Here is an 18906-nt window from a genome sequence, read left to right on the forward strand (position 1 = left end):
TTTATTTTCCAGATTCACCTACTCCACTCATTTATTCATCCTTATATTTAAGGACCATTACTGAATCGTTCTGAGAAACATCAAAAAACAAGGCAACTGACATTCATTCCATTAAAAGCTGGAACTTTTTTTTAAGTACCTGCTGTGATAAGAATGTTTTCAAATTTCATTTGGAATTTCCTTGCTTTCTTTAATACTGGTGGTGTGTGTAAACTATACATGATTTAGCCTTTGGCTGATCATTTGTTTTCATTTTGAGTAGAAGATGAACAGTGTAAAGAACACTGGTTTTAGGAGTTTAAACAAAAGGAGCTCTAAGTCAGCCATCCAGCTGGGAACAGCCTGGGAACCATCCTCAACGAGGAGCTGAGGACTATCTCACAATGCAGAGCTGATGTCCAGAATTGCATGGCTCCAGACACATGACTCGGAGAAGGCAATGGCACCCCACTCCAGTACTCTTGCCTGGAAAATCCCATGGATGGAGGAGCCTGGAAGGCTGCAGTCCATGGGGTCGCTGAGGGTCGGACACGACTGAGTGACTTCACTTTCCCTTTTCACTTTCATGCATTGGAGAAGCAAATGGCAACCCACTCCAGTGTTCTTGCCTGGAGAATCCCAGGGATGGGGGAGCCTGGTGGGCTGCCGTCTATGGGGTCGCACAGAGTCGGACACGACTGAAGTGACTTAGCAGAAGCAGCAGACACATGACTTTAATTTTTTGCTTTCAATGTTCTATAAATTAGGCAATTACAGTTTGAAAAGTTTGTCCACAAGTACATAGAATAATTATGCTGTCAATTATTGTTATTATGCTGTCCATTATTATATGGACAAGGGCTTAGCGTTCCTCCCATAAGCACAGCAATCACTGTTTAAGATAAAATACAGTATGTGAAGGTGTTATTCAAACTAAAAAACTGCCTTATTATTTTGCTATGCTATTTTGGCCACTTGGAGATCATTTATTTTCTACTGAGCTATATGCTGCCTCTAGGATAGTTAAGGATTATTATTTTGATTGACCTTGACATATACATAAGTGAGCCTTTACTATTTTTCCCTAAAAATCTTAACAAGTCAACATAGCATATGAAAGTCTAGAGGCAGTAAATGGTCAATGTTTTGCTGAAAGACACATTCTTCCTAGATGACAATGGTACCACTGAATAACTGCACATCTCAAGCAGAAGACTTTGGACTAAACCCTATAGACAAGGAAAAGGACAAAAGGCAGATAAGTAGGAAGTTTCCCTTCTTGGTCTTACAATTAATATGACAGTGATGGTCAGAGAAGAGAAAAGGAACCTGGAAGGGGCCTACTAGCCCACCGTCATCAAGAGAGCCTAAAGGTAGTAGCATGCGAAGAGAAAGTAAAAGGAACCAATAAGAAAGAGGAAAACTGGGTCAAAGAGGGTTCTGAGTCCTAGGTGATTGAAAAACAATGCACCAATATGGAAATATTGTCTAGGCAAGTCAGCAGGGAGTGAGGATTTGAGAGCATTGAGATGAATGAGTTCAATCAGATTCACATCGAGGTTATAACTGTGCATCAGTGCTGGTATGGTTCCTATTATTCATCATTTTCTTGGACCAAGTCACCGAATCAAATCAAAATCATGCAAATAGAAAACAGAATAATTTTCAGTGCTGGCCATTGACTAATGAAGTCTAAGGTCATACCCTTAATTACAAATACTTTTTCTAATGAAATTCCACCTTAGTTCCTATGAGAAGACTACCCGCAGCATTGCAGGATCCTTAGGAAAAAGTTATTTCTGGTGTGGACATGCCCAGGAAAGCTAAAAGTCCTTTGATCACCAGAAACCAGAACAGATACTGATTTGTGAAGTCAGTTGGGCTAACATTCCCTAAGTGTCCCCTGCTGCTAAGTGTCATCCTGTGGGCCACAAGCTGCTTAACAACTTCTTTGTTTAACTGCTTGTTAACAAGGCCTTGGTACATAGAAGATTCGGGTCACACACACCCACTCAAGATCTGCTCTAATTCAGCCAGGCTAAATATGCAGGTGAGTTAAATTTAACTACAGACTCATTTGGTAGTAGAGAATCCTGTAACACTTCCATTGTTTACAACACACACACACACACACATCCAAGCACACTCATGCTCGTGTGCACACACACAGATATATATACCCTAGTTTTATGGTGTCCTTAGCTTAAAAAAAAAAAGTCAGAAATCTACAAAAGCCATAGGTCTCAAAACTATTACAATCAAGATTTGAATTTCATAGCAAACATTACTAAACTGTAATCTCTTTTAAGTTTTCACATAAAAAGCACTCAAGCCTATTGTCTGCTAAAGAAAATAAGAAAGTCCTGGCCAACAGAGCCCAACCCAATTGTACTTATTCTGAAATGAATCACAATAACTGTAAAATAAAAACGAAGGTATCCGAAGATATTGCTTATGAAACATTCCTTGACTAAAAGGACTTCATACCAGCAATTAGTGACATCAGGCCATGAGCCCTTTGGCCTTTTCTGTATTTTCCAGGTAAACCTCCATTCAACTTGTACATTTTCCGACAGCTGAGTGGCCCGACAGGCACCACACCAGTGCCAAGAAGCTATCTATTTTTCCAAGAGGAAATGTGGCACTCTGCAGGGTTTCAAAGCAGGCTAATTTCATGCACAAATACATTCCACGACAGTAAGACAGACTGCTTAACAAAAGGAGGAAACCTGATGACAAAGCACGGTCCTTTGCCAGAGCGGCGCTTCGGGGGTCAGGTTATTTGGCTGTAAGCCGGCCTGTAAGGCAAAATCCAAAGGGCAGGCCACGGTGTGAGGCGGGCGGCGCGAGGCGCTGTCTAATGAATTCATTATTTTCCATAATGGGAGTCGCAGATATTTTCTCAAAATCGTATTCAAGTCTCCTATTGACTTTTTGAATTTCCATTTTCAACGGCGGCCCAAGGAAACGGCAGCCAGACTTGACTCCAATGTACACACAGACTCGGGTTTCACCCCGTCACCTGTTGGCTCCCGAACAACACTCCTCTTTGTGAAACTCACAGCCCTCATTTGAAACAAGTTTCCAGAGAAAACACTTCAAGAAAGTGTTTGAGAAGTCACAAGACTCGAGTTGTAAAAACAAATTCCACACATAGCCTGACTTATACTGACACAGATTAATGTGAAAACCCGAGGTTTTTAAAAAGGCCGCGGGAGAGGAGTCGAGGAGAGGATATCACCCCGTCCTTCCTTAAAACCCAGGGGGCTAATTCGAGGTGGGCCGCGGGGGACGGGCTGCGGGGCTCCGCCGGGCCCTCCGCGTCCGCCTCAGGAACGCCCGGAGCCGGAGCCCGCAAGCCCACCCTCCGCGCGGCGCCGGCTGCTCGGGCCGCCAGGGGGCGCCCGGGCCGCGGGTCCGACTCGGGCCCGGGCTCCTCCGCCTCCGCGGCCTCCCGCACTTAGACGCCCAGCTCCACATCCCGAGGCGAGGAGACGAGCCCTTCTCGGCGCCGGCGAGAGCCCCGCGAGGGCAGCTCCTCGACGCCCGGAGCCTTCGAGGCCCCCACGCCGCCCTCGGGGCAGAGTGACCTCCTCACCGGGGTCCGCACTCGTTCCACCGCTGGACGGCGGCACCGAGTGACCGCGGGTCCCCGCGTCTATCCCCAGCCTCCGACGCGAAACCCTCCGCGTAGCCTCAGCATTCAGCCCCGCCGCCCATCGCCATCGAGCCCCGGAACCCAGACGGCGGCTCCCCACCTGCGGCCGCGGGGCCGAACGCGGCCTGCAGCCCCTCCGTGGAGCCCTTGGCGCGCACTCGCCGTCCCCCGCTCTGCGACCGGCCGAGGCTGGCGGCCCGGCGCGGGTGCTCCCGCAGGAAAACAGGGCTGGATGTCCTTAGGGTCATCCGCGCCCACCTCTTTCCGGAGGAGACCCCAGCAGGGCGCGGGCCGAGGGGCAGGGCAGCGAGCGTGGGGGCCCCGTCGCCGCGCAGTGTCAGCCCCGCCCGGCCAGCGAGGGGTCGCCCCCGCCCTGCCGTGACGCGCGGTCCGCCGGCGGGTCCTGTGAGTCCCCTTTCGGTACAACGCGGTGATCCTCAGCCGCAGCTGCCGTCTAACCTGCCGTGAGGGGGCCGGCAAGAAGTCCCCCAGATTTCCAGAGATCCTTCGTCCCCGCCGGCGTCGCCGACTCTGCTCTCCCGTGTTGGAGTCGCCTCGCCCAGGCCACCGCATCCCCCACGCCTCAGCTCCGCGTCTCTCCAGGATCCGCCACCGCGGAAAGAAAAAACCCGTCTCCCCTCTGCTCTTGGGCCCGCGATCTTCAAAAGTAACCAGAGCCCGCAAAAAAAAAAAAAAAGTAACCATTTCGCTTCCTGACGGTCCCACCCTCCTTGCCTCGCTGCGGGCCGGCCGCCGGGCTGGCGATCCCCGCCCAACTCCGCTCCCCGCTCCCGTCCGCAGTAGGAGCCTACCCGGCCAGATCCCGCTGCCCCCGCTTTCCAGGAACTGTCACTGCTGACCGTGCCCCTGGCAGGTCTCCACAGGTCCCGCGCACGAACTATTCCTCGAAAAGTTACCCACCCACTTAGCCAGCCTCGTGGCTCGAGCACCTACCTCGGTCCGCCCGCTCCATTCCCGGGAGCCCTAGTGAGTGTTAAAGCCGAGATGCAAATACCCCAGGGCGCTTATGTAAACTTCCCCCTCCCGCAGGTGCACGCGCGGGCCAGAAAACGCTGGGAGCATATGCAAGGACACCTCTTAGAGAAATCATCTCCTCTCTGCCCATAACAATGATGTCAGCAAATGGCACGTTTAACCAAGTTCTCACTTGGAAGGGCTCATTAACATATGAATTCTCCTCTTAGGACCTTCCTTGCATTTCGGAGAGATTCCTACTGCTTTTAGCGCAGATTTATTTTTATCAGTAAATAACATCCAAAGAAACGGAACCAGGTCACGGGATGCACTCAATCAAGTACATGAATAAGAGTTGTTAAGTGAATATAATTATTCAAACACAAGGACTATGCTCATACTCATGGCTAACCTTGTTTCTGAGCTGTTAATATTTCTAGGTACATTAAGAGAAAGTGAAGCTTGGCATTAGTTGCCTACCGATAGGACCAAGAGAAGCAAAAACAGGACCTCAAGGCAAGCCCAGAAAGAAACTACAATCTGCAGCAGAAGACTGAGTCGCTTCAAAACTACAAATTTTAATTTCTACAATAGCCTCCTTATCACAAGGCGATATGCCAAAAGAAGGGAGAGAACAGGATGCAATATTTAAGAGCTTTATCAGTTTATAAAATGCAACTTAAAATGGTCACCAGTTCCTTGGGTATCCTACCTCTTTTTCAAGTTATATTCGGAAAAAAAAAATCCTTAAACCCTCAGGATTCTTTGGGAGTGATTTGCAACATATATGTTTCTACAGTATACAACGGAACAATAGCCCATTGTAACTGTGATTTAAAAATACACAAGCAAGTTGCTATAAATAGAGCAGTCAAGTAAATAACTCTGTGGCCAATTTCTGTTATCTCTGCTGCAAAGCAAGGCAGCTGAGAAGCTGCTTTTTTTAAGTTACTTTTTTAAAGTGGCAGAGGCCCCCCAAAAAGGTAATGGCTATGCTGGTAGACTAGCTTGGAAACACTGATTTAGGCAACAGGATCTGTTATTGAAACATACTCTATGTTGGTAAATCTAGAACACAAGTTGTGAAGATGGTTCCCAAACAGTTCTAATGTAGATCTCCTCTGCCTTCAGGTTGTATGGAGATTGGTGAGAGGGCAGAGATGGACTTCAAAGATGACCACTTTCCTCTGGGGAGCTGTGAAATGAGTCGTGAATACCTAGGTCAGATTTCCTTTTTCCTATTTCATTTCTGTTTGGACTTTGTCAGGGAAGTCATCAACTGACAGTGTGCAGTCCATTACTGACTTAAATCAAACCCAAACTATCATAATACAGGGAGTATCAGCAGGCCAATGCTATGCCAGGTGGCTCCTTTTTGAAAGCTTTTAATGGAGAGCTACACCTTAGCCAAGGCCCCAGAACCCTCCCAACTACAAGCCATAGCAACACTTACTAGTATTAAATGTCTGCCATTCTAAGTGTGCTTCTTCTCACATAGTTACTGGTAAATACTGTTTGTTACATTTTCAACAGTTACGGTCAGCTTTATTGCCTATTTTAAGTGTTTTCAGTGATGAAGTGGGTTTGGAGACAGTTAAAAACTTCCTACTAAAGTTCAATCTGAATGCAACAGACCTTAGTCCGGTCTGAAAGGCATTGTTATTGTCAAGGGTGAACTTATGCAGGATGGAGAGCAAGGCCCCCAACCAGCATCCTTTTGTTTTAGCGGGGAGGAATATTCATTGCCTGGAAATCACACTTGCCAGGAGGCTGAGAAAGGAAGCCCAGAAATTCACAGGACCTTGTTCCCTCTAGCCAACAGGTCTCTGCCCTACTCTCACTCAGAGTGGCCTTTTCCAGCTGCCCATCCCAAATATCACCCCCCCCACCCTTATTTGTGCTGTCTTCACAGCACTCTTGCTTGACATCCTATTTGTTCATGTTTGCTGCCTGTCTTCTTCCCTAGCCTTTGCAGGTTCGTTACTATACTCTCAGCACTAAGATTCATGCCCCACACTTAGTAGACAAGTTCAATAAGCAGGAGGTAAATGAATGAATGGGTTGGGGACATTCTTCTCAGGCCTTCATTGCCATACCATACCTGAACAAGGAACTTTTGTTTCTAACCTAAAGCCAGACTGAATTCCAGTGTCTTAATGGAGGAGACTAAGACAGACAGAAAGAAAACCGCCAAGGGCAGAGAAATAAAGAGGGAGCATTTTGGTTGTCAAATGTCAGCTTTATTGGGTCTGGGAGAAGGAGATAAACGTACAAAATAGAAAGCACAACTGAGTTCTATTCCTTGGTTCTCCTATGATTTGTATATGGTGACCTTGAGGTCTTTTCTGCTCCTTGCTTCTATTTTTCCATTTGTAAAACAGACCTACTTTATTTAAGAGTAAGAGTTGCTCTTGGTCACAGCTATGTGGAAGGATTTGTAACTAAAAGTCAGTCATCTAGGAAGAGTCTATTTAAATGATTGAATGTCTATGTTTCTGAACAGAAAAGAGAGATCAAGGACTCTGAAATTCATCAAATGACATTTCACTCACTAAATTTAAGGGGCGGTTGGCATAGGAAATGTTCAGTAGGGTGATAGTTTTCAGGACAACAATTGGGTAGTTCTGACTGTGTAGAGATAGGTAACTAAAAGAATCACAACACCTGTAATGTTGGATGCAATTTCTAATGAAAATAGCTCAAAAAATAAATCATAGAGTCAGACAATGCTAGAGTTGATAACAATCCGTAGGATCCCACATCTTGTCCAGAAAAAAAACCGAGATCCAGAAAAACAATTATAATCATAATTCTTCAAGTCTGTTACCAAATTTGTTACCACTAAATGTTTATGTAAAGTGTTTTACCTTCTTTTTAACTCTAACATTTGTGTTGTATCTCTGATTGGGCAGTATATCCTGATGGCTAACTGAACACCTGCAAATTCTAGGGTCAGCTGAGTCCTCAACAGCCCCAGGGAAGGGCCTGAAGGCAGTATCAGCTCTTCCGAGAGTTAATAGGCTGGATGTTGTTTTATAATAGGTTGCAGTTTCTCTAGGTCTCCAATTACTTTCTTTCCGCCTTTGATTATATTTAAAGCAATGTGATTAGAGAGCACTGGTTCTTTAACATTTTCTACACCCAGTCCCTCTTTAGATTTACTACTCCAATCCTCCCAGCCAGCCATCCCCTCCCCCAACTCCTAACTCCTTTGAGAGTAAGGTAAATCCTCCCTGCAAAATATCTCGATGCACTGGGTTTGATGTTAGGAGAATTTAAAGTCTATTCTCCGTCAGTTACTAGGCTCAGGGACAAATCACTTCTCTAAGGTATTAGCCTGAGGTATTAGAACTCAGGCTTCACCATCTCAAACTAGATGCTTCCAGAGACTCCACCAGTTCTAATATTTTTTGAGTCTCTTAAAATTTGATAGCTGGTTGTGACACTAATAACAGGCAGGTGTCTTGAGTCTATAGCCCAGGCTGGGTGGAAGAATATAATAGGATCAGGTCCTTCCATTTGACTCTCGCTCAGAGTTATGACTTCTAGTAAAAACCCACCACTCACTCTCTACTGCTCTGAAACAGCCCTTTCCCAGTCCAGGAAATGTCTCTTTCCATGGACAGATAATTAAACCTGTATTCCTTAAGAACTTAAACCTTCCTTAAGTTTTTCAACTTTCTCTATTCCTATAGATCTGTGGTTTAATACAACATACTTAAGATTTCATTGCTGAAAAACCGCCAACATGTTAAGAAATAAAGAATAAATCCTCCAATCAATATTGAGACATCTAGGGGGCTTCCCTAGTGGCTAAGTGGTGAAGAATCTGCCTACCAGTGCAGGAGAACAGGTTCTGTTCCTGGTGTGGGAGGCTCCCACGTGTAGGAGGGCAACTAAGCCACGTGCCATGACTAAACCTGTGTTCAAGACCCCGGAAGCCACAACTACCGGAGCATGAGTGCCCTACAGCCCATGCATGTTCCACAATACGAGAAGCCATCGAAGCGAGAAGCCTGAGCACCGAAACTAAACAGAGGCGCTGGCCCGCCACAACTAGAGAGAAGCCGTCGCAGCAATGAAGACCCAGCACAGCTATAAACAAAGTTATTCAAACAAATACTGAGAGATCTATACACGGAAAGTTATTCAGGATAATATTGAGATGCAAATCCCAATACATAGTATGATCACATTATTATAGCTAATAATATATTGGCTAAGGTATGCATAGCAAAACTATTTAGAGGAATATAATTACTGAACCATTGATATGATTTCTAGAGAAAGGCAGATGGAAACTTTGACTTTTGAACTTACAGTTGACCCTTGAGCAAGGTGGGGTGAATCTGTGTATAACCCCCTCTCCTTGGTTCCTCTGCATCCGAAGATTCACAGACAGTGCAGCACTTAGCATTTACTACTGAAAAACTGTCAAGGGTAAGTGGACCTGTGTAGTTCAAACCTGTGTTGTTCAAGGGTCAACTGTCTATTTGTAAAATAATTGTACCTTTGTATCTTCACACTATTTACAACCTTTTTTTTTTCCAAAATGCTCATATAAAACCTTTATAAAAATGGTTTAAGAAACATTAAAGAAAATATTCTACAATATTAATATAAGGAAGAAACGCTCACAAGCATAAAATGACTTCTTGAATTGTTATTAGTTGATACAGAAAGATATATGAATACATAATTCCTCCCTGTGCTATCTTCTGCTCAGTCACAAACTTCAAGGGTGAAACCTCTGCTGCAGTCATCAGTCCCAAATTTCCATGGAGCCAGACATACTGGAACAAGAGCTGCCTGTTGTTCCAGGCTGATGCTTCATAAATTCATCCATTGATTTATTGATAGATTCTTTGGTTGAATCAAAAGATATTTAATTCAGCGCAGCTCTGTTAGACCTTAACCCTCCCCTTAAGGACTTCATAGAATATGATATTTAAATATGAAGTCCTTAAGGGGAGGGTTTAAGTCTAATTTAAATTTCATATTCTATTTATATCTTGATAAAATAGAAGGCATAGGAAAACACACAAGATGAGTAGGGAAAATTACCAATTGTTCTAATTTTCCAAAACACATAAGAAACCATGGTATGTTGTGATTATACTAAAGTTGAGGTATGGTTAAAATTCTAATATAAGAGTAAGAGGAAACGTTGATCGATCAATTCTGGTTAGAAGGTGAGAATCTAGGAAAGTGGGGTGACATCTGAGCTGGGCCTGAAAGGATTTGAAGTAGTTGATCAGGGTAATCAGTGGAGTTGGGAGTAGGAACCAAGGCCCAGTTGGGCCTGTCAAAGCTTGAGGGCTAAAAGAGTGAGCTGCCCTTAGAAAACCCACAGTGATGTGGCAGAGCACAGCCGGGAGGTAGGTCCAGACTCTAAATGGCTGTGTGTGCCAGGGCTGTTTAGCTATTCCAAGGGCTACAGGGAGTCACAGAGGCTTCAAGAAGAGCGAAATGACTGTGTCTTTGCCCTCATTAGAGGGAGGGCAGAGACAGCAGTGCAGGGAAACCAGATGGAAAGAGCCTGAAAGCCTTTCCAGGAGTCAAGGGCAGTGTGTCTGAGGGCGGAGAGACTGGGCTGTGATGGCCCAGCATGGACTTTGAGAACTGGCAGATGGGGGCCACCATTTCTTAAGTCAGCATTCCCATGGTTTCCTGGAAAGACAATCAACAAGTTAGCCCTGATATGAGAGCTCCAGCTTGAAACTGCAGATATTTTTCACTGTCCATGGAAGATAAACTCAAGGTAACCCAAAGTGTTGATATTTACGTTTCTAAGTTCAAACTTTATCTTCCTGTTGGAATCCATTCTTAAAATACAGCATTGGCATCCTCCAGTGTTAGAGCTCAGGGTCATTCATTATGGAAGGAAACAGGTACATGACTCTAAGGTTGGAAGATTATGTAGAATAACCCAGCCAAGCCTGCTGCAGAGATGAAACAAAAAGTGGAAACTTGGTGTGTTAGGTGAGCTCTGCAATCTTGCAGTTTGTATTCTGTGCAAAACATGTAAATAATAAATACTGCTTTGTCTTAAAAATTAAAATTATAGAGTATTTGCTGCTTTGCTTCATGAACTACACACTCAAAGCTATTTAGCTCACCTTTGTATTTTTCATGCTATTTAAACTCTCCACTACCTAAGACGGTTGATTCTCCACAAGGAAATATCTGGGCCAATGAGGGTGGGCCAGCTTTTAACAACTGCCATGTACAATAACGTTCTTACAGAGGTGTCCGCAAAGAATTATTTCAAGCAGCCTCTTGCCAAAAACAAAAGGTCAGCCATGCTTTCTGTAGTTTCTTTATCTTATCTAAGATACCAAGTCCCCTTCTGGAACTGTGGGAATTTACACAAGGTGATTTTGTAGTGGGGACTGGTTTACCAGCTATCCCAGGTTGGGCCAGGGCCAGGAGTTGGAATTCCAATTGTTATATTGGATCAAATCACATAGCTCTAGGTAAGTAACTATCTTTTGATGAAAGTTACTTTTAATATTTCCTTTGTCTTTTATGCTTGGAGTGCTCATCTCTTCAGCATTGTACCTGCATTGAATTATAGAGGGGCTAAGGGAAGCGATATTGCCTATTTTGTTTAGCAATGAATCTATCCCAAGTGCTTAGATACTCAGGCCTACCCCATTAGGTACTTTGCCTGCTACATAGAGTTTTCTCTGTGAATATTTGCTGAATGCTCAGTGACTGGTTCCAGACCTTGTTAAGCACTCTTATATTATGTCAATTATCAATCCATTGATTTTGTTTTCTCTATTTTTATTTGGAAAAAAGTGAGTCAACTAATTTAGTGTTCAACTCTCTAGTTTTAATATTTAAAGGAACCTCATAAAATTTATCTTTTACGTTATTCTTTTTAGCATATGGGATCTGAAATGAACTTAAACCAATTGGCTAAAGTGAAATCTCTTTAGCAAGCTCAAATTACTAAATGATATGCTCCACCCACCTCCAGACCAATAATCCTCCTTCCTCCTCTCTTCCTGGTCTGTTTATGGTACCTACCGCCAGTACCCCCAGTAAGCCAGACACCTGACCATCACAGGCGCCTCCTTCACCAAGTGCCCTTCTTCTTGCCTGCCCTCATTCAGGGACTTACTGGATCTTTGCATCTTTTCCATTTTCTATCTCACCCTGTCCCCCATCCTGGGATGCTACAGCAGCCAAGCCTCGAGGGCTTCTCTTCCCTACATACCCATTTTCCCTCACTTGAGCACTATAAACCTATATCATTCTTCTACTTTAAAAATCCCTTCTTCAGTTTTCCTGGCACCTCCATGGGATAAATGAAGGTCCTTCATTTCCAGCCCCCATTGATCCCTCCGACTGTATCTCCATCACTTGTCATATCTCACCTCTGGCTCCAGAACTTGTGGTTTCCAAGCATATCATGTTGTTTCATGACCCTTTGTCTAATCCTGCTGTTTCCTCTATGTGCAACTGTCTAGCCACACATTTTTATCTGCCTGGCTGACTCTTACTTCAGGACTTCATTTGGGATGGGTCCAGGAATGTTCCCTGAGGTCCCATTACACCAGAGGTTTCTATGCTGCATTTCCATTCCTCTAAGACTCTCCATTAGCCCCAGGACCCCCATCTTATTCAGACCAGTCCCTCCACCAAAATTACCGCCTATTTTCTTTCTCAAATAGAAATTTTTTTTCTTTTAACTCAACAGATAGCTTCTCTTCCTCTGTGCACAGAGCTTTGGGACAACCCAGAAACTCAAACTTTCCACTTGGCAGTTACACCAATAAGGATGGGCTACAGTCACTATTTTGCTTAATATTAGTGATTGGAAAAGATGTATTTTGAGAAACAGACCTTCTGGTATTTCTGGTTCCTTAAAAGAGCTTTCTCAAACAAAATGCAGTGATATGATCCCATGATGATCATGGTGAGGAAGCTGTCTGTGAGGATAAAAGTGCAGTCTGGGTGGATCTGGATGTAACGAGCATCCTAGTATCCTTTGAGGAAAGAGGATGCTGTCTCACAGCAAGCCATCGTGTACCTGACACATGGCCTTCCTTTCACTGAACATGCAGTGACCTAAAGACAGGGGTGGCGTCAGCACAGAATGAGGGGTCAAGTATGCATTAGAATTGTGCATCATCTTGGACATATAGCATGTTACTGCATTTTATTTGGTGACATGCTAAGAATATAATAATGCCAAGTGAAACGCCATCACTATTATTATTACTATCATGTAACTATAATATCTGGAGTACTTGTAGGCTAGGCCTTGTGTTAAATCCTGTACATTAAAAAAAAATTCTAATAACATGATAAGGCATGTTATATTCCTTATTTTATATTCCTTATATTCCTCATTTTACAAATGAGACATGTAAGTTGCTCCATCATCTAATCATCAGCTAATTAGTGCAAGAGCCTGGATTCAGAACCAGGTCTGACATCGAAGCCTATGGTCTTCAACCACTAGGTTATTTGCTTTTAAAGCAGAGCTTCTTACAAATGGCAAAATAACATGCTTTGCTTGCCCCAACTGGTGACTCAGCGATATCACCAGGAAGTAGGAAGGATAATTCTAGAAGGTTCATGCCACATTATTTCATCTAGAAATGAAGCAATGCACTCAGTGACAACACACTGGCTACCCTGACCTCTAGGACAGAAATGCTGCACAGTTCAAAGGAGGGGCATCACCCACAGCCCCCAATCCTGGGGGTCCTCAGAAAACTGAGACACTGAGCTTTTGGAAGCAGTTTCACTGCATTTTTAACTTCTATAGATACAAAGTCATTTATTGTCCAAATACAACAAAACTGGCCTGTATCTGAAGATCATTCATATAACAGTTGCTCTGATGCAACTATTCATCATTAGAGTATCAGGGTGTGCTAAGCTCTTACTCAAGTAAGGGTATCACTCTCAGATGGAGCCCAACCATCAGCTCCTCGATTTAGAGGCAGATTATGCTGAACAAAGGGCAAAACCACGAGAATGGTTTGGTTTGTAGCTTATGTGTGACCCATTCATCTGAACGCATCTCACATGACATCCTGAAGGCAAAAAGGCACTGCAGTAATAATGCAGCCATTAATAAGCCTGTCAGACAAAATTGATTACAGCTCAACTCCCAGGACCATAATACATTATTATTGTTGTTTTACTAAGGTCCTTCAGTTCAGTTACAGCAAATGAATAAAAAGGAAAAAAAAAAAAAAGACAATAGAATTAATAGTCTGGCAGCATTTCTTGGTGATTGTAATTGCCAAAATGTCCCCCAACAAAAATTTGTTGCAGATGAGCTCAAATAATAGAAACTATTAAGACTCATATAATATCACTCATATAATTCCATATAATATAAGCAGGCTTGTACAGACAATCTGCTTCTTACAGAAGGACACACATTTTTTACTTAACACAGACTAAGATGACTGACTGCATTGCTGCTAATACAATAGACCAAACCTCATTTCCATTACTGACCATTTCTAAAGTCTTTAGCTTCTCTTTCAATAGGTTCTAACAAGATTCCAGGAATCTCTGAAATGCTTCTCTCCACCTTTTGGAAAGGTATGTTTGGGAGCAGGGAGCAACTTAGTGAAGACTGAAAATATCATTAGAAAAATAGTTTTATGACTTATCATGCTTTTAGGATCTAAAGAGTCAAAAATTTTTGGAAATAATCCAATGACATGGGTAGATAACCTCTTCAAATGGAGTCACCATTCAAAAGATAGAAGAGGAGGGCCAGTTCCTACACAAGTAACATTTCTAATCATCTTCTTGTCTTTCCAAGAATCTATTTTATAATGACTTTTCTGAACATACAACTATCTGATTCCTAAGAACACCTTTTATGAAGCACAGCATGTTTTTTTCACAGACAATTAAAATCTATAAAAAAATGCTTGTCACTCTATAGGAAAATATTTCTCATGCCTAATTAAGAGAATTCTTAGGGAGAATAAATATGACGTTCATATACATAAATATTTGGGATCCTTGAAAGCCTGTAATAGGAACATCTGGGCATTTTGTTGCTGATGCTGCGTAATAAGCAATTTCACTTGTAGTGAAATTATTAGGGGAAAAATAATTTAAAGCGACCTCTAGTGTGTTAACTAGGCAGCAAATTTTCTGTGCATTGTGAGGAAAAACATTTACTGTCACCATTAACAGCACTGGGACAAAGTAGGAAAAGTGGGCTAGGGCCTCTGCCATATCACTCCCAGAGGCCAGCCGGCAAGAGTGGCAGCTATGACACTCACTGGGTAGACTCTTGGTGGCAGTTTTTGTTTTGAGTAGGGGAGGAACTGATAGTTAAAGAATGGCTGGGGAATGACTGGACATTTACAGATCTGTTCTTTCCCAGATAGTTTTGTTTTAGATAGTTCTTAAAGGGAAAATATAGAGGCTACTTACTCAAGGTACTTAATAGGTATGATTTTTTTTTTAAAGTATTTGCCTTTCTGCTCCTTTATACTGCCAACTATCAGGGACCCACATTTCATACTGGAATGTATTTCTAGGGCAGATGGGGGAAAACGGCCAAGTTTCAGATGTTCTTTTCTCTATTTCTTTTCTTCACTGTAAGGTTTGCTTTATGGAGCTTTCAGTCTTGGGTTTCCATAACCTCCTAATGCAAAACAGGCTAAGAAGAGCCATGAATGTAACAAACCACATGTTGCCTTGCTTTCCTTTTTTTTTTTTTGAGGAGGAGGAAAAATTCAGCTTACAAAAAAAAAGAGTATGCAAACTTACCAGTTCACCAAAATTAAAGATGTTTTAAAGGTTTCTTAAACTCAGTCTTGGCCATCTTGTAATATTTTAAAATATAAATTAAAACATATGATTGTGATAAACTCTGATTTTACTGAAAAGCGCAAAGAAGATGCTAAGACCATGGATAATAGTTTACAAAATTAATTTTGACTTATAGGGAAATCTGAATATTTTCACCTCAGCCAAAGATAAGCGACACGCACACACAAAATTAACTGTAAGGATTTCCTTGTGAAATCGACACTAGCTCTTTCTGAATCCTGGAAACTTGCATAAATTATTCAAAAATTTTATGGCTCAATTCAGCTGTCAAAGAGAAGAGCCTTGTGACAACACCTCACACCTGTTACTTATCTAGAACAGTCTCGGGCTTAGTGACTCCCACCTGGATGAGCATGCCCAGACGTTCCTCACACTCATTTTACACAAGGGGATGGATTCTTTGCCATTCTGGGTAGTAAAGAAATTAAGACACACACTAAAATCCCTGGAATTTTCCCAAATGGACTATCATGATACAGATCTTAACTAAAGTAACCATGGAAAAGAGCACAGACCTTACAAAATCATGAGATGTTCCATTTAGAGCTCTTCCATGGAACTTGAACACAAAACACAATTAAGGACCACAGACTTCAATATCTGTTGTAAGGAAAGCACCATCCAACCGAAAAAAAAAAAAAAAAAAAGTAACAAATTATGAAGCTGGTTTTTCTTCTAGGTCTTACTGTCATAGGAAACGCAAATATCCCAAATAAATTCTCATCAGAATATTCCCTGCCTCTGGGGTAATTCTCAGCTGTGGAAATCTTTATCCCCACACCTTCTTCCTTCCCTAACTCAATTCGCATAATAAAGGGACGAAGCCTAGGTCAAGTGTGAGGTTCCTATAGCCTCCAAAGTCCCTCCCTGTGGTCCTTCCATCATCAAGATGCATGCAATTCAAAAAGGGGTCTTGGTTATTTAATTAAGTGACAAAAGAGATTCTTGGGGAAAAGAGGTTTGAGACAAATATTTAGTTTAAATTTTGCATCTGTGGCAAAAACAAACAAAATCCCATTTCCTCACAAAAATCACACACGAATTAAAATCTGCTGATGGTTTTTTAAAAGGGGAAATGAGAGGTGAAGAAAAGTGGGGTCCAAGGAAAAAAAAATAACGAGGGTGCTTAAAAAGCAGGGCATGTTAGAAGCTAAAGGCAGTTTTCTGAAAATAGAGCCAGAGAAAGCTCAGGGGTGTGTCTCCTGGACAGGAGTCCTGGGAGTGGAGCCAGGAAGGAAACCTCTTGTTCAGGGAAATCTGGTGGGCAGAGTACAGGGAACTATTAGCTATATAATTCAAGGGTCTTGAAAAGAGAATGTCCTGACAATGAACAAAAGTGTATTTGCCTCCAAAATGGGCACATCTGGGCAGAAAACCTGAATGGGGTCACCCTGGACTGATTCCACAGGTGGGCTCCTTCTTCTCCCTTGTGGTGGCATCCAAGCGTGCTAAATACATCAGGGAACTGTGTTATGCAAACTGGGTTGAGTTGAAATAATGAGGTTTGTAACAGGACTATTTTGTAAGTAACAGAAACCAGACTAATTTAAGGAGAAAAAGGGTGGGGAGTGATCATTTAACAGACAGAGACATAGGCCTGTGTCTCAGGCAACACACAGCAGGACTATAGCTGAGCTTCAGAAAATGACCACAGTTCAGAAAAAGAAACACTCAGAAACTGAGACAGAATCCTTTCTTCCTCTAGTCTTCTGTCTGCTTCTTTCTGGTTTAACACTTTGTGCTTACCTTCCTGCAGACAGGGCTTTGTGGCTCCTCAGTCTGTGAGGTTAAAAAATGGCCCCATCCCAGGGCTGGGGTTGAAATCCAACACGACCAAGGGCCCACTCCTTGACCATGTATCCACTCAGTCAGATGGATGAGGGCTTCTGTGTTTTACAGGCTACGGGCCAGTAATTCCCAGTGAAGGCAAAATTGTTTTGTCCTGCAGAGATACTCCAAAAGTGTCTATTAAATGAAATTTAAAAATTCTAGTTGTACAATGGGGTAAGAACTTGCTCTTAGATATTATGGATGGGCACTGTCCCTAATAACAGTTAGCCAAGAGCAACTGATGCTGCACCGGTTGTCAGTGTAAGAATCACTTACACTGATTCCCTCCCACCAGAGAGGGACTTATCCAGCGGTCCAGTGGTTACGATTCTGCCTTTCAATGCGGCGGACTCAGGTTCAGTTCCTGACTGGGGAACTAAGATCCCACATGCCTTGGGACAACTAAACCTTGGAGCTGCCACAACTAGAGTAGCTAACACTCCACAACTACTGAGTCCACGTGCTCTAGAACCTGTGCTCCCCAACAAGAGAAGCCACGCTGCGACATTCCACAACACACTGCAACAAAGACCCCGTGCAGTCAAAAGAAAAGAATCACCTGGAAAGTCTAAAAACATATAGATGCCTGAACCACATCCCCATAGATTTTAATTCAATAAGTCTGAGTTAAGGGCGTCCCTGGTGGCTCAGTGCTAAGGAGTCCTCCTGCCAATGCAGGAGATGGGTTCAATCCCTGGTCTGGAAACATCCCACGTGTCATGGAGCAACTAAGCCCTTGCACCACAACTGTTGAGCCTGGGAGCTGCAATTACTGAGCCCTCATGCCGCAGAAGCCCAAGTGCCCTGGAGCTGTGCTCTGCAACAACAGAAGCCACTGCAATCAGAAGCCCATGGACACCGCAAGTGGAGAGTAGCCCCCGCTGGCTGCAACTAGAGAATGCCTGTGCAGCAAAGAAGACCCACCAAGGCCAACAAGAAATAAAATTTTAAAAAGAAGTCTGAGTTAGGAGCCAGAAATTTACATTTCATGCAGTTTTCCTAGATAACTGCAATTTCTAACTGGGTTTAGGAACCATGCATTGGTCTACAGACACAATTCACTTTGGTTACTAGCTCTCCTAAGACAGTGATAAATTTGTGTGAGGAGAAAGAAGAGCTACTTCAAGTTTTCATTGAGTAGCTGGTCAAAGCAAAATTCTACCCAGACACTCCAAGGTCTTCAATATTGCTTATGAAGCATGCATGCTCATAAGTAAATCCCAGATCTCTTTCATGAAAAGTTCTAAAGGGATAGATGTCATTTTGGGGATCTGACCTCTCTTGGTTAAGATATCTTGCTCAAGTGAAAGTGAACTTCTCTTTTGTCATATTAGGTGAAATTATTCTTTGGATGTGGCTTTGTGGTGCTGGTTTTAATCCACAACATCATTAAAACATAGTTTTCAAAGTTTTCTCATGAATTGTTAGAATAGGTTTTTAAAAAAGCATGAAATGAGAACTGTAGAAATTAGAGCCATTGAATACCTAACATTTAAACCCATTCAATTTAAATTTAAATTAAATTGGGGGCCATGCACTGCTTAATTTTAATTATGCACAGTTTCTGTCATTTCAGCACATTTCCTCTGCAAAGGCTCCATTTACAGGATGCTTCTGAGGCAAGTGCTGCTCCC

At 43.0% G+C, this 18906-nt stretch overlaps 1 protein-coding gene across 6 annotated transcripts in view; it reads right to left on the reverse strand.

The window, feature by feature from the left end:
- The window catches only part of PRICKLE1 (prickle planar cell polarity protein 1), a 112308-nt gene that overhangs the window by 21978 nt on the left and 71424 nt on the right, over positions 1-18906 (reverse strand). For 2 of the 6 annotated variants that reach the window (XM_070370630.1, XM_070370627.1), the window contains exon 1: positions 4097-4295. The exons of 2 other annotated variants lie outside the window; for them this stretch is intronic. The gene's annotated coding sequence lies outside the window, so the exon portion shown is untranslated. Of the gene's footprint in view, positions 1-3737; positions 3968-4096; positions 4296-4591; positions 4684-18906 lie in introns of those variants that run through there. 2 more of the 6 variants (XM_005896808.3, XM_070370629.1) reach the window with 2 other exon arrangements.

Source organism: Bos mutus, chromosome 5 (genome assembly GCF_027580195.1).
Source record: "Bos mutus isolate GX-2022 chromosome 5, NWIPB_WYAK_1.1, whole genome shotgun sequence".
Classification (NCBI taxonomy): domain Eukaryota; kingdom Metazoa; phylum Chordata; class Mammalia; order Artiodactyla; family Bovidae; genus Bos; species Bos mutus.